Raw genomic sequence first — 11,710 nt, forward strand, 5'->3', positions numbered from 1 at the left:
TATTGCATTTTTATTGTGGAGGTCATTGACCTCCATGGTTAGGTTTTTTCCTAGGTATTTTATTTTATAGTAGGCTATAATGATTGGGAGGCTTTTCTGAGTCTCTTCTCAGCATGTTCACTATTAATGTATAAATAACTACTCATTTTATATCAATTTTATGCTGCTGCTACTTTACTGTCTATATGAAGGATAGTAAAATAATTTGGAATTTTAAGGAAGTTTCTGTTATCAAAATTAAAAGCATAATCAATAAGGCCAGAGATTTACTGTGCTAGTTTAGTGAAGATTTACACAATTTATAGGGATTAAGTTCAGGAATAACAGCTTCCAATACACTTTATACTAGTAAGAAAACATAATTTTTGATAAAATGTAAAAAAAAACTTAAATTCTGGAAATTCTGATAAGAGAATTTAGTACTTCTTATGTGACATAACACTGGTTAAAAAGAAAAGAAAGAAGACAATGTGGCAGACAAAACAAACTGGCCATATTCCAATGTCTCCAAATACCTCAAATTAACCCTCGGTTTGTAGCTAGAAAACAAGAAGGAAAATTTTGAAAGGCATAGGATGAAAACACTCAAAGGAAAGTCAGTTGATAACCCTGGTAAATAAATGAATAATAAAAGAAACAAAGGGAAGTCTCCTTGACTGAAAAGGAGACTATGATTGTCCTAGAAACAGAACAAACCAGACACCATGGAAGTGAGAAAACTATGTTGAGCAGTTCCTAACAGGCTTCATCCCTACACAAATCATGTAATTGTTGTGGGGAGGATGAGAGTGTCTCCAAAAATAACATTAAGTATATTTATGAGATAAAAATTTAAAATTCACCATGATATTTTCAGGGAATAATCATTCTCACATCAATAAAACAATAACACAACCACTCAAAAATAGTCAAAATAATCATGTCTCAGATAGCATTCATTGCTGTGGAACTTTTATAAAATGAGAAAACTTTGAAATCTAGTACAAACACAGAAAATTAAAAAAAATTGTCCCTTTATTGGTCAAAATATTCAAGTCTAAATCTCAACATAGTATACTTGCATTTTGACATTCTCCAGGATATTTTAAAAATTCAATTTCTGTATTGGCAATTCAGAAAACTCATAAAATCAATGAAGTTTCAGAACTCATGATGAAATGTCCAAAATGAGAGAACTACATTTCTCATATCCAGGATGTCTAGTTGGAGACATAGAACAAATTCTTAGTTATGAATAGAAAATAAAACAGAAGAACAAAGAAATACACCATGGACTTTTATTCAAGGAAAAAGAAAAATGAAATTTTGTTATTCACAAGTAAATGGATGGAAGTGGTGAACATAATCTTAATGAAGTTATCCAGGCTCAGAAGGCCAAAAATTGCATGTTTTCCCTCACATAGGGATTACAGACATAAAACAATTGCACTAGTATTAACAGACAGAGGTCACAAACTAAGGAGAGAACACACACACAGGAGGAATAGGGGAATGGAAGCAAATCTAAAACTTGAATATAGTTGAAGTGTTCATTGTACATGAGTGAATAAAATAATTTTACACTGGCAGAGGTTACTACGGGAAGGGGACAAGGAAGTAATTAGGAGGGCTGGTTGAGATGAACCAGTGTGTGTTGCAATATACAAGTGCATGGAAGCAATGCTAGGAATCTCTCTGTATAGCTCTTTATCTCAAACTAGCAAAAACACTGTCTTTCTCATTATCTTTTATGTTTTTCTCAAACAAATTTGGAGAACAAGAGTGCAGAACCCTGGAAACAGAGTTGGTGGGTGGGGAGAGGTGGCCCAAACAATGTATACACATGTGAGTAAATGTAGACATGATAAAATTAAATAAAAAATACAGAGTAGAAGGTGAAGTTGATAAAAGTTTTGAGAGCTAAAAAAAAATGATACAAGTGACATAACAATGAATAATTGAACATTATGTTTTAAGGGAAAATTAGACTCACAGTTTTTTTAATTTCCTTTACTCATATGTGCATACAATGATTTGGTCATTACTACTCCCTTCCCCCTGCCATTTCCCTTTCCCTACACCCATTCTTTTTCACCCCCAACCCTTTGCTTCCAAGCAGGAAGTGTTTTGCCATCATCTCTAATTTTATTAAAGAGAGAGTATAAATATTAATAAGGAGGACCAGGGTTTTTACTAGGTGAGGTGAGGATAGCTATATAGGGAGATTCCTAGTATTGCTTCCATGTACATATGTGTTACTTTCTAAGTTGATTCTTCTTGAACTAACCTTTTCTCTACTTCCTAGTCCCCTTCTCCTATTGGCTTCTATTGTCTTAAAGTCTCTGCATTAATTCCTTTGCATTGAAAACATCAATGCTATCTTTTTTTGGGAGAGGGTTACCTACCTTTGCTCCTACCTCCCTTGAGTGCACTCACCTTATCCTGTGATCAAAGTCTCATCACCTTGTTATGTTTGATCTCAATCTACAGTCCACATATGAGTGAGAACATACAAGTTTTGGTATTCTGGGCCTGGCTAACCGCGCTCAGGATAATGTTCTCCAGTTCCATCCATTTATTTGTGAATGGTAAGATTTCATTCTTTTTCATGGCTGTGAAAATTCCATTGTGTATAAATACCACATTTTCTTAACCAATTGTCAGTAGTGGGGCATCTTGGATGTTTCCATAGCTTAGCTATTGGGAATAGTACTTCAATAAACATGGGTGTGCAGGTGTCTCTGTAGTAACCTGTGCTGCATTCCTTTGGGTATATCCCCAAGAGTGGTATTGCTGGATCAAATGGGAGGTCTAGGTTTACGTTTTTAAGAAGCCTCCAAATTTTTTCCAGAATGGCTGTACTAGTTTACATTCCCACCAGCAGTGTATAAGGGTTCCTTTTTCTCCACATCCTCACCAACACCTCTTGGTGGTGTGTTACTAATGATGGCTATTCTAACAGGGGTGAGGTGGAATCTGAGTGTAGTTTTGATTTGCATTTCCTTTATGGCTAGGGATGGTGAGCATTTTTTCATGTGTTTTTTGGCAATTTGAATTTCTTCTTTTGAGAAAGTTCTGTTTGTTCAGTTTCCCATTTCTTTATTGATTCATTAATTTTGTGAGAGTTTACTTTTTTGAGTTCCTGGTATGCTCTGTTTATCAGTCCTTTGGCTGATGTGTAGCTGGCAAATATTTTCTCCCACCCGGTGGGTGGTCTCTTTAGTTTAGAGACCATTTCTTTTGTTGTGCAGAAGCTTTTTAGTTTTATAAGGTCCCATTTGTCTATTCTTTCTCTTAGTTGCTGAGCTCTGGGGTGCCATTGAGGAACTCCTTGCCTATACTTATTACTTCCAAAGTATTTCCTACTCTTGCCTGTATCAACTTTAGAGTTTGTGGTCTGATATTAAGGTCCTTGAGCCATTTTAAATTAATAGTAGTACAGGGTGATACACAAAGATCTATTTTCAGCTTTTTGCAGACTGCTAACCAGCTTTCCAAAGAATTTTTGTTGAAGAAGCTGTCTTTTCTTCATCGTATATTTTTAGCACCTTTGTCAAAAATGATCTGTGTATAGTTGTGTGGATTCATATCCGGGTTCTCTATTCTGTTCCACTGGTCTTCCTGTCTGTTTTTGTGCCAGTACCATGCTGTTTTCATTGCTATTGCTTTGTAATATAGTTTGAAGTTGGATATTGTGATACCTAGAGCATTGTTCTTTTTGCTGAGTATTGCTTTGGCTATTCATGGTATCTTGTGTTTCCAAATGAATTTTAAGGTAGATTTTTCAATCTCTTTGATGAATATCATTGGGATTTTGATGGGAATTGGATTAAACATGCAGATTGCTTTGGTAGTATAGCCATTTTTACTATGTTGATTCTACCTGTCCATGAACATGGGAGATCTCTTCACCTTCTATAGTCTTTTTCAATATCATTACTCAGGGGTTTTTAGTTTTCTTGTAGAGGTCATTACATCTTTTGTTGAGTTTATTCCTAAGCATTTGATTATTTTGAAGCTATTGTCAATGGAACTATTTCCATACATTCTTTCTCAAAATTTATATTGTACATAAAAGCTAATGATTTTTGTAAGTTGATTTTGTATTCTGTCACCTTGCCATAGCTGTTGATGGTATCTAGGAATATTTTGGTAAAATTTGTGGGACTTTAGGGTATAGGATCATATTATCTGAAAATAGGGATATTTTGACAGTTTCTTTACCTGTTTCTATTCCTTTTATTTCTTCTTCTTGCCTTATTGCTCTGGCTAGGAATTCTAGTACTATGTTGAATAGGAGTGGGCATAGTGGGCATCCTTGTCTCTTTCCTGATTTTAGAGGGAATGATTTCAGTTTTTTCCCATTAAGTTTAATGCTATGTATAGTTTTGTCATATATAGCTTTTATAATGTTGATCTACATTCTTTGTAGTCTTACTTTTCTTAGACCTTTTATCATGAAATGGTGTTGGATCTTATCAAAGGCTGTTCTGCATTTATTGAGATGATCAAGTATTTCTTGTCATTGCTTCTGTTAATGTGCTGTATTACATTTATTGATTTTCGTATGTTGAACCACCCCTGCATTCCTGGGATGAAGCCAAATTGGTTGTGGTGAATGATCTTTTTGATACGTTGTTGAATTTGGCTTGCCATTATTTTATTGAGTATATTTGCATAAATGTTTATTAAGGATATTTGCCTCTAGTTCTCCTTTTTGGAGGTTTCTTTGCCTGGTTTTGTGATGAGTGTAATGCTGGCTTCATAAAATGTATTAGACAGTTTTCCTTCCCTTTCTCTTTCATGGAACTGTTTAAGGAGGGTTGGTATTATTTCTTCTTTAAATATCTGATAGAATTCAGCAGAGCATCCATCAGGTCCTGGACTTTTCTTTTTTGTGAGACTATTTATTGCTGCTTCAATTTCATTTTGTGTTAATGATCTATTCAGGTGATTAATGTCCTCTTGGTTCAGTTTTGGGTGATTGTAAATATTTAGAAATCTATACATTTCTTGAAGGTTTTCATATTTATTAGGATATAGGTTCTTTAAGTAGTCTTTGGTGATTTCCTGGACTTCCATGGAGAGTCACACTTCTTAATACAACATGTACAAAAACCAACACAACACAAAAATAGCACAACCTACATAAGCTATAGTGTTATTTCCATAAGGAAAACAAATAATTTAAACCTATAAAAATTCTTAAATGAGAAATAATATTTTCCCAAGGAGGTGTGAAATCATCTCTGCATGCAGAAAGTCTATCTAGAATCTTAGAATATACAGGAAGGGTCATATTTCAGAAAAAAAGGTTGGAAAAGTGTCAATTTTACAAATGAGAGAATAGTCCAAGACTGGGATATAAAATATTTAAAACTAGAAATTCATTAAAAAAAGGGAAAGAAAATATATTGGTATAAGAATTGTAAGGAATGAGTAATTTTCTAGAAAGGTAAGAAAAAATTCAGAAGGCCTAAACCAACAAAGAAATGCCTACAGTCTGTATGTTTATTAAATAAGATAGCAATATTTACACATAATCATCAATTTTTTATAACAGATTGATTTGGGTAAAATGCAATGAGCATCTTTGAAACAGAAACAGAATGGAAAAGGTGAAGTATCATGTTATCATAAGCTTGCTTCTAAGCCCATTTCACATGAAGATGAGCAGAGTATATTAGAATTTGAGTAACTTGGAGCCCTCAAATTCAAATCTCACAAGAAATTGAGTACATGTTCCAAACATGATATTAGGCCTAGAATAAAACATGAGAATTTCAGACAAGTGCTATTAGAAATTTTGAGACAAAACTGAAATAAAAATAGTTTCAGATACTGTTATGTATTACCTTGCATTTAAAGAGAATATAAAATGTTATAAAGATGGAGGGAAAGTATATTGAGAAGTGTGCATGAGAATAGAGCATATTAGAATTTGAGCAACTTGGAGTAGTCATAGATACCTCCTTGAAAATTGAGTTCATGTTCTAATCAGAATCATGATTTGTTTATCATTCTCTCATGCACACTTTGGTTTCCATTATTGCTTTTTCCACATAATTCATTTCTTGTTTCTTAATGAAACTTTAAATCTGAATCTCATTTTGTCTATGAATTTGTCTTTCAATTGACATGAGATAACTTTGAATCTCTTTATTTAAAGAAGGCTAAAGTTGTAATTGAAAATATGTTGCCACCTTGGTTCAATTTTTTATGTTCAGGTTAGAACCTCTCTCAAAAATTTCATTTTTCAATTCATATTCACGTATACTACAATATTTAAGAGTTAGTTGAGGCCTGTCTCATGACTCAGCCTTTCCAAATATTGCTCTTTATAGAGTTTTTGGATGTTTCTCTGGTTCTAAATTTAATCTTGACTTTTGAATGTATATTAACTAATACCTATGTGTTTGTTGCAGTTTTATTATTATGGTGATATGCACTGCCATGGTTACTTAATTCATAAGTTCTGTTATTTTTCTCTTAATACTTTAATGATCCTTTCCATCAGTTTTTCATTAATACTTTTCTTTCTATTCTCTTTTGAAAGTATTTTTATTTCTTAAGTATAATATATTTTGATTATAATATTTGTATAGCCTTTTTTTCTTGTGTATGTATCCAAACTTAAGTCCATTAATACCACAGTCAGGACCATGTTAGCACTAAGAACAGGTGGTTATACTAATTGGATTTTTCACTGTGAGATCAGTTATCTTCCTTAAAATTATATGTTTTCCAGAAAGATTTCTTCTACACACTGTTTAAGAGCCAAATTATATTTTTGTGACTATTCCTCACCTTTTCAAGGTAATACATATTTTCCTACTCTCTATTTTTGTAGGATTGTAATTTTTCCTTGATTTTGAAAGGTCCAATATATTATTTATTTGCATCATTCATTTTTACTCATTCTGTTATATGATTTGGTTTCATTTCTTTTTCTGCAATTTCTTCTGTTTTTCATTCAATACAGTTTTAGTGGTTTATTTTTCAGTACACTTTCATATATCCTGGTTAATTTTTCATTGCTTTCCTCAAGTTATTTCTTTATCGTATGTTTTATACTAAAATTTTAACTGACTTTTGGTTAATTTTATACTTAAATTGATATCCATCATGTGTCTACATCTTGACATGTATGCATGATTTTAGGTGGTTCATTAGAACATGTGTAGGTTTTCCATTAGCAGTCTCATATATATATTTGTCACTTCTTAAATTGCTCCACTGAATTATATATTTCTAAACCTTCTCAAGGTATTTTTTGCCTAACATCTAAATGTTGTTTGTGTTTGTGGGTTTGTCATGTTTTATAAATTTATATCAGTCTCTTAATCTTTATATTCTTGACTAGGCCCATTCTGGCACTAGAAACGTGCCCATCTTGATTGTTTTTCATTGTTAGAACACAAACTCTCAAGAATCTGTACTCCAGGTAAGCTTCATGTAGGCTCAGTTATATCCAACTTAAGTTAGTCTTATTCTCAGTCTTTTTAATCATATTAACATTTTTTGGATTGGTATGGAAAACTTACTTTTCCTTCCCTTTCAAAAGTTTCAGCAGAATGTAAAACAGGGATTGTTTTGAGAGAGGAAAGAAGTTGGAAACAGATTTGGGAATGGATAGGTTGTTGGTGGGGTAATGAAAATATTATATATGTATAAAAATATAAAGTTTGTTAAAATTTTTGGAGGATGTTGGATTAAAAAATTAATAGAATGCATGAATTTGACCAAAATATATTATATGTATGCATGGAAATATCACAATGAATTCACATCCACTTAGTACATTTATTATGTGCTATTAAAAGACAAAGTAGATCATAAGCAAGGGGCAAAGGAAACATGAAATAATATATAGCAATAATGTTCTTAATAGAATGTAAAAAATAATATGCAAAAAATCCAGAATTTTTTAAAAAAATCAATATAATGAGACTTTAGCCTGACTGACGGATTGGAATTGCAGTAAATTATGAATATCAACTTTAATAGAATGTACATTAAATGAACACCTTATTCAAAGAAATGATAGCACAGGAATATTTTTAAGGTAGTTGTTACTTAAATATTGCTCAACATACTTTAGGTGGTGACTTGGAAGCTAATCATTCACTAAAGAAATTTAGAAAAGTAATGTAAAAGATTAAAAAAGTTGAATCCAAAAGATCCAGGAAAATGATATAGTGAATATTATTGCCCCAATTTAGTAGATATCAAAACATTTTTGACATGGTGTTTAACACAATTGCAGAACAATAGCTTAGCACACATGATACCATGGCTTAAATCCAATGACCACCAAAATTAATTGTATTGTATGTATCTCAAACCAAGTAGAAGTATTATGGTTTCATGAATAATTGAAAAATAATTGTTAAGGAATGACCATGAAGAAAGAATATGTGAGAGGAGTGAAAGAATCTACTCCAAGTGTTTACTTTCCTATAGTAGACTTTATGTTCACAAGTATTTAATATTCTCTCAATATTAAAAGACTGGCAAGAAGTTCATTACCCAAAAAAGCTACATAGTGCAGACAGGTAATTCTATTTAAGTTTGTGTAAAAAGACCAAGTGAGAGTCATAGTAGCTGAAATAATCAAGATTACTTTCATATAGAAATAAGTTTTGAGAACTGTTAGAAAAAGATGTCTTAGAAGTTTGATTTGTTTTGATCTTATATATCTCTTAATTTTTTTGATCTTATATATCTCTTTTGATCTTATCTATCTTTTGATCTTATATATCTCTTTTTGATTTTATATATCTCTTAATCCAGGGATATATTACTGAAAGCTCAAGTTTACAAAACATTTGAGATGACAATTTAATGGAATAATTTAATGATAATTTAAAATTTTTCTTCCATATGAATTAAAAATCTAAAAAGAAATATGACAATATTCCCTTCTTTGAAATTTATATTGAGTCTGCATTTATTTACATACATTTTTCCTTTAGCATTTTCTCAGCAAACATTTTTAAACATTCTTTTTTTGTGCTGGATGGGGTACACCGTGTCAGTTACACAAGTTCTTAAAGTATGTCAAATATATCACACCTAAATTCATCCCCTCTACCTTTCTCCTTTCTCTTCCCTACCCTCATTTTTGGAATAGGTTTGACAGGAATCATTTTTGTATTTTACCTGAAGTTTACACAAGTTGAAAGGAACATTATAGCCATATTGGTCAGACTCTGCTATGGAAAAAAACTACAAGTGGAAGGCTAATGGCCCCATACCTCAGCCTTATTCACAGTAGTTCTTGTTGGCTACTCAAAATCATAGGCAGAAGAGTAGTAAAAAAATGCCCAATGGACCATCTGAAAATATTTTTCACTGCCTTCTGTGACCCCAGCCCTGATTAAAGTCAATCATCTTGTCCAGGAATGCAACTCCCTTCCTCACCTCCTGTTGTGGATCTTGCCTTTTGTATGTCTTCAGATAGTTGTAGCAAGTGAGCTACTAAAAATAGGAAAAGAAAATCCACTATTAGGACATATGTTTATAATAAACAGGATTAATCTTTGTACACTATGGCAAGGAAAGGTTTCAATATATTCAATTTGTCAACATGTCCATAGTTCGTGTATGCAAAGGACAAATGTGCATTGGAGTCAGTGTTGATGGTCTGTGTTGCTGACAGGATGGACATTCATCACAGCAGAAAGCCAGACCAATATCTCTTACTCCCATTCCTGCCACCATTGCTGCTCTGTTTGTCCACTGATTGTGTCAAAATTGATAGGCTAGTGACAAAAGATTTCATGACATCCTGACATCCCCTAGCCAGAACTCTCTGTCTTTTCAGTTCCTTTGCAGGTCTCCCATAGTAGATGTTCTATCATGGGCAGTGACACACAACCACACCCTTGACATTTTGCCTATCACTTATCTCAGATCCCATTCTTTTAGTTGCTCTTTATTTTAGGCCCCAGACTAAAAAGCTAAATCATATTCCACTGAATTAACGTCTATGTTTCTTTGTTTCCAGTTATGTCTTTTTCTGCCTACAGCAAATTATCTCATAAGAACTAAAGTAGAAATAACTGTGTATTTATGAATCAGAAATTTCATAATTTCAAAACAGATTTTCTTTAAACTTTAACACTTGTACTGATGATGTGAAAGTGTAGCCCTGCTTGGATCCAAATCTTCCTTCCTGCCTTTTTGTTTATCTGTATGTGTCCATACATCAATTAAAATTATAAAACCTAAATGCAAAGTTACAAAAGAGGCACATTCACATAACTGCAAACTGGTCCATCAAAAATAAAGAGCACAGAAGATAAGATGCTGAGACTAGGTGGAGCTACTAGTAACTGGCTCTTCAGTCCTTATCATTAAAAGTGCAGAGTAATTTTTATTTTTCAAATTTACTTGAGAGAGAGAGAGAGAGAGAGAGAGAGAGAGAGAGAGAGAGCTAGCTAGCAGCCAATCATTTTGAACACAAAATGAACACCACCACAAAAATCTGGTCATGCACTTGGATAAGTCTACATGTTCTTTGTGCATACCCACAAAATTGAAATTTTCTTTTTTTTTCCTTTTTTTCATTACAACATTTGATAAAAATATTTTGGTCTTTTTGTTTATTTGTTTTCTTACCAAAATAAATCTGTTCAAGGGAACAGCTACTAGATGAATTTAAAGGTTTTATGAATCTTATAGAACTTACAGCAAAAATAGTTTTAGTTGACTTCATGATAAACAATGTTTTCAAGAGATTGTGCAAAACTGTCAATAATTTCTTAAAGCACAATCCATGATTGTTCAGCCTTCACACCCTTCTTCATGTAAAAACACCCTTCTGTACACCTTACAGTTACTTATTAGCTTGCAAGGTGTAGAATGGTCATTAGACATCTGTACAACCACCTGCTCCTGACCACTTGCTTCCTCAACAGGAACTGCTGTTGTCTGCATGTGTGTACTGTGGCAATAGGCATCCTGCATCGCTGATGTTGTAGTCATGTATGTTCCCCTGCTGCCCAGTGAAAGATGAGTCATCTGCTGGGCCAGGGGGCTAATACAGATGTAGGCTATAGTGATGTGGTGTGTTCCACTGAAGGAATTAACAGGGAACCAGGGTGCTGTAGGATATACAGCTGATGTTGCATCCAAGAAGGACTTTGCACATGGTAGGCAGATGCAGGAGATGCAATATGGAATGTAAGAGAAGTTTGAGTGATCATTGGATTTTTAGCAATTCTTTATGATAAGAATAAAATCTGTTCTGTACAGCAGAATGGATCATAAATGTCAATTCAGGCTCTCCTCTATACCATGGTCTTCCATTAGGGACATGCTTGGATTCTGTCTCTTCTGTCCTCCATCTGCAAACTTGCACAATAAAGGTTCTGTAGGAGAAGAAACTCCTACTGGGTCTTAACCAATTTTCCATTAAAAAGACCATTTACAGCTACCAATTTTTCTGTTGATTCCATCCTGGCAAAGCCAACACCACGATTGTGCCACTGGAATCACATAGTATCTTTGTAGAAATAACTTGTCCAAAGGCTTTAAGCATATTTTCAAGTTCTTGCTCATCCATGAATGGTGCCAAATTAGAAATATATAGGTTGGTAGGATCTTGTTATGATTGCTTGCCATTTAAGCTTAAACCCCACTGGCCTTCAGGTCTGACACAGCTTTCTAAGTTTTTGCAGGATAACTTTTACATTTGTTTGTTGTCTTATCCAAAATTGCCTTTATG

General features: G+C 33.3%; 1 pseudogene; it reads right to left on the reverse strand.

Annotated features, from left to right (window-relative positions):
* Positions 1-5,860: 5,860 nt before the first annotated feature.
* Positions 5,861-11,441, reverse strand: LOC141415477 (RNA-binding motif, single-stranded-interacting protein 1 pseudogene; annotated as a pseudogene).
* Between the last annotated feature and the right edge of the window lie 269 nt (positions 11,442-11,710).

This window comes from Castor canadensis, chromosome 13, assembly GCF_047511655.1.
Source record: "Castor canadensis chromosome 13, mCasCan1.hap1v2, whole genome shotgun sequence".
Taxonomy (NCBI): Eukaryota; Metazoa; Chordata; class Mammalia; order Rodentia; family Castoridae; genus Castor; species Castor canadensis.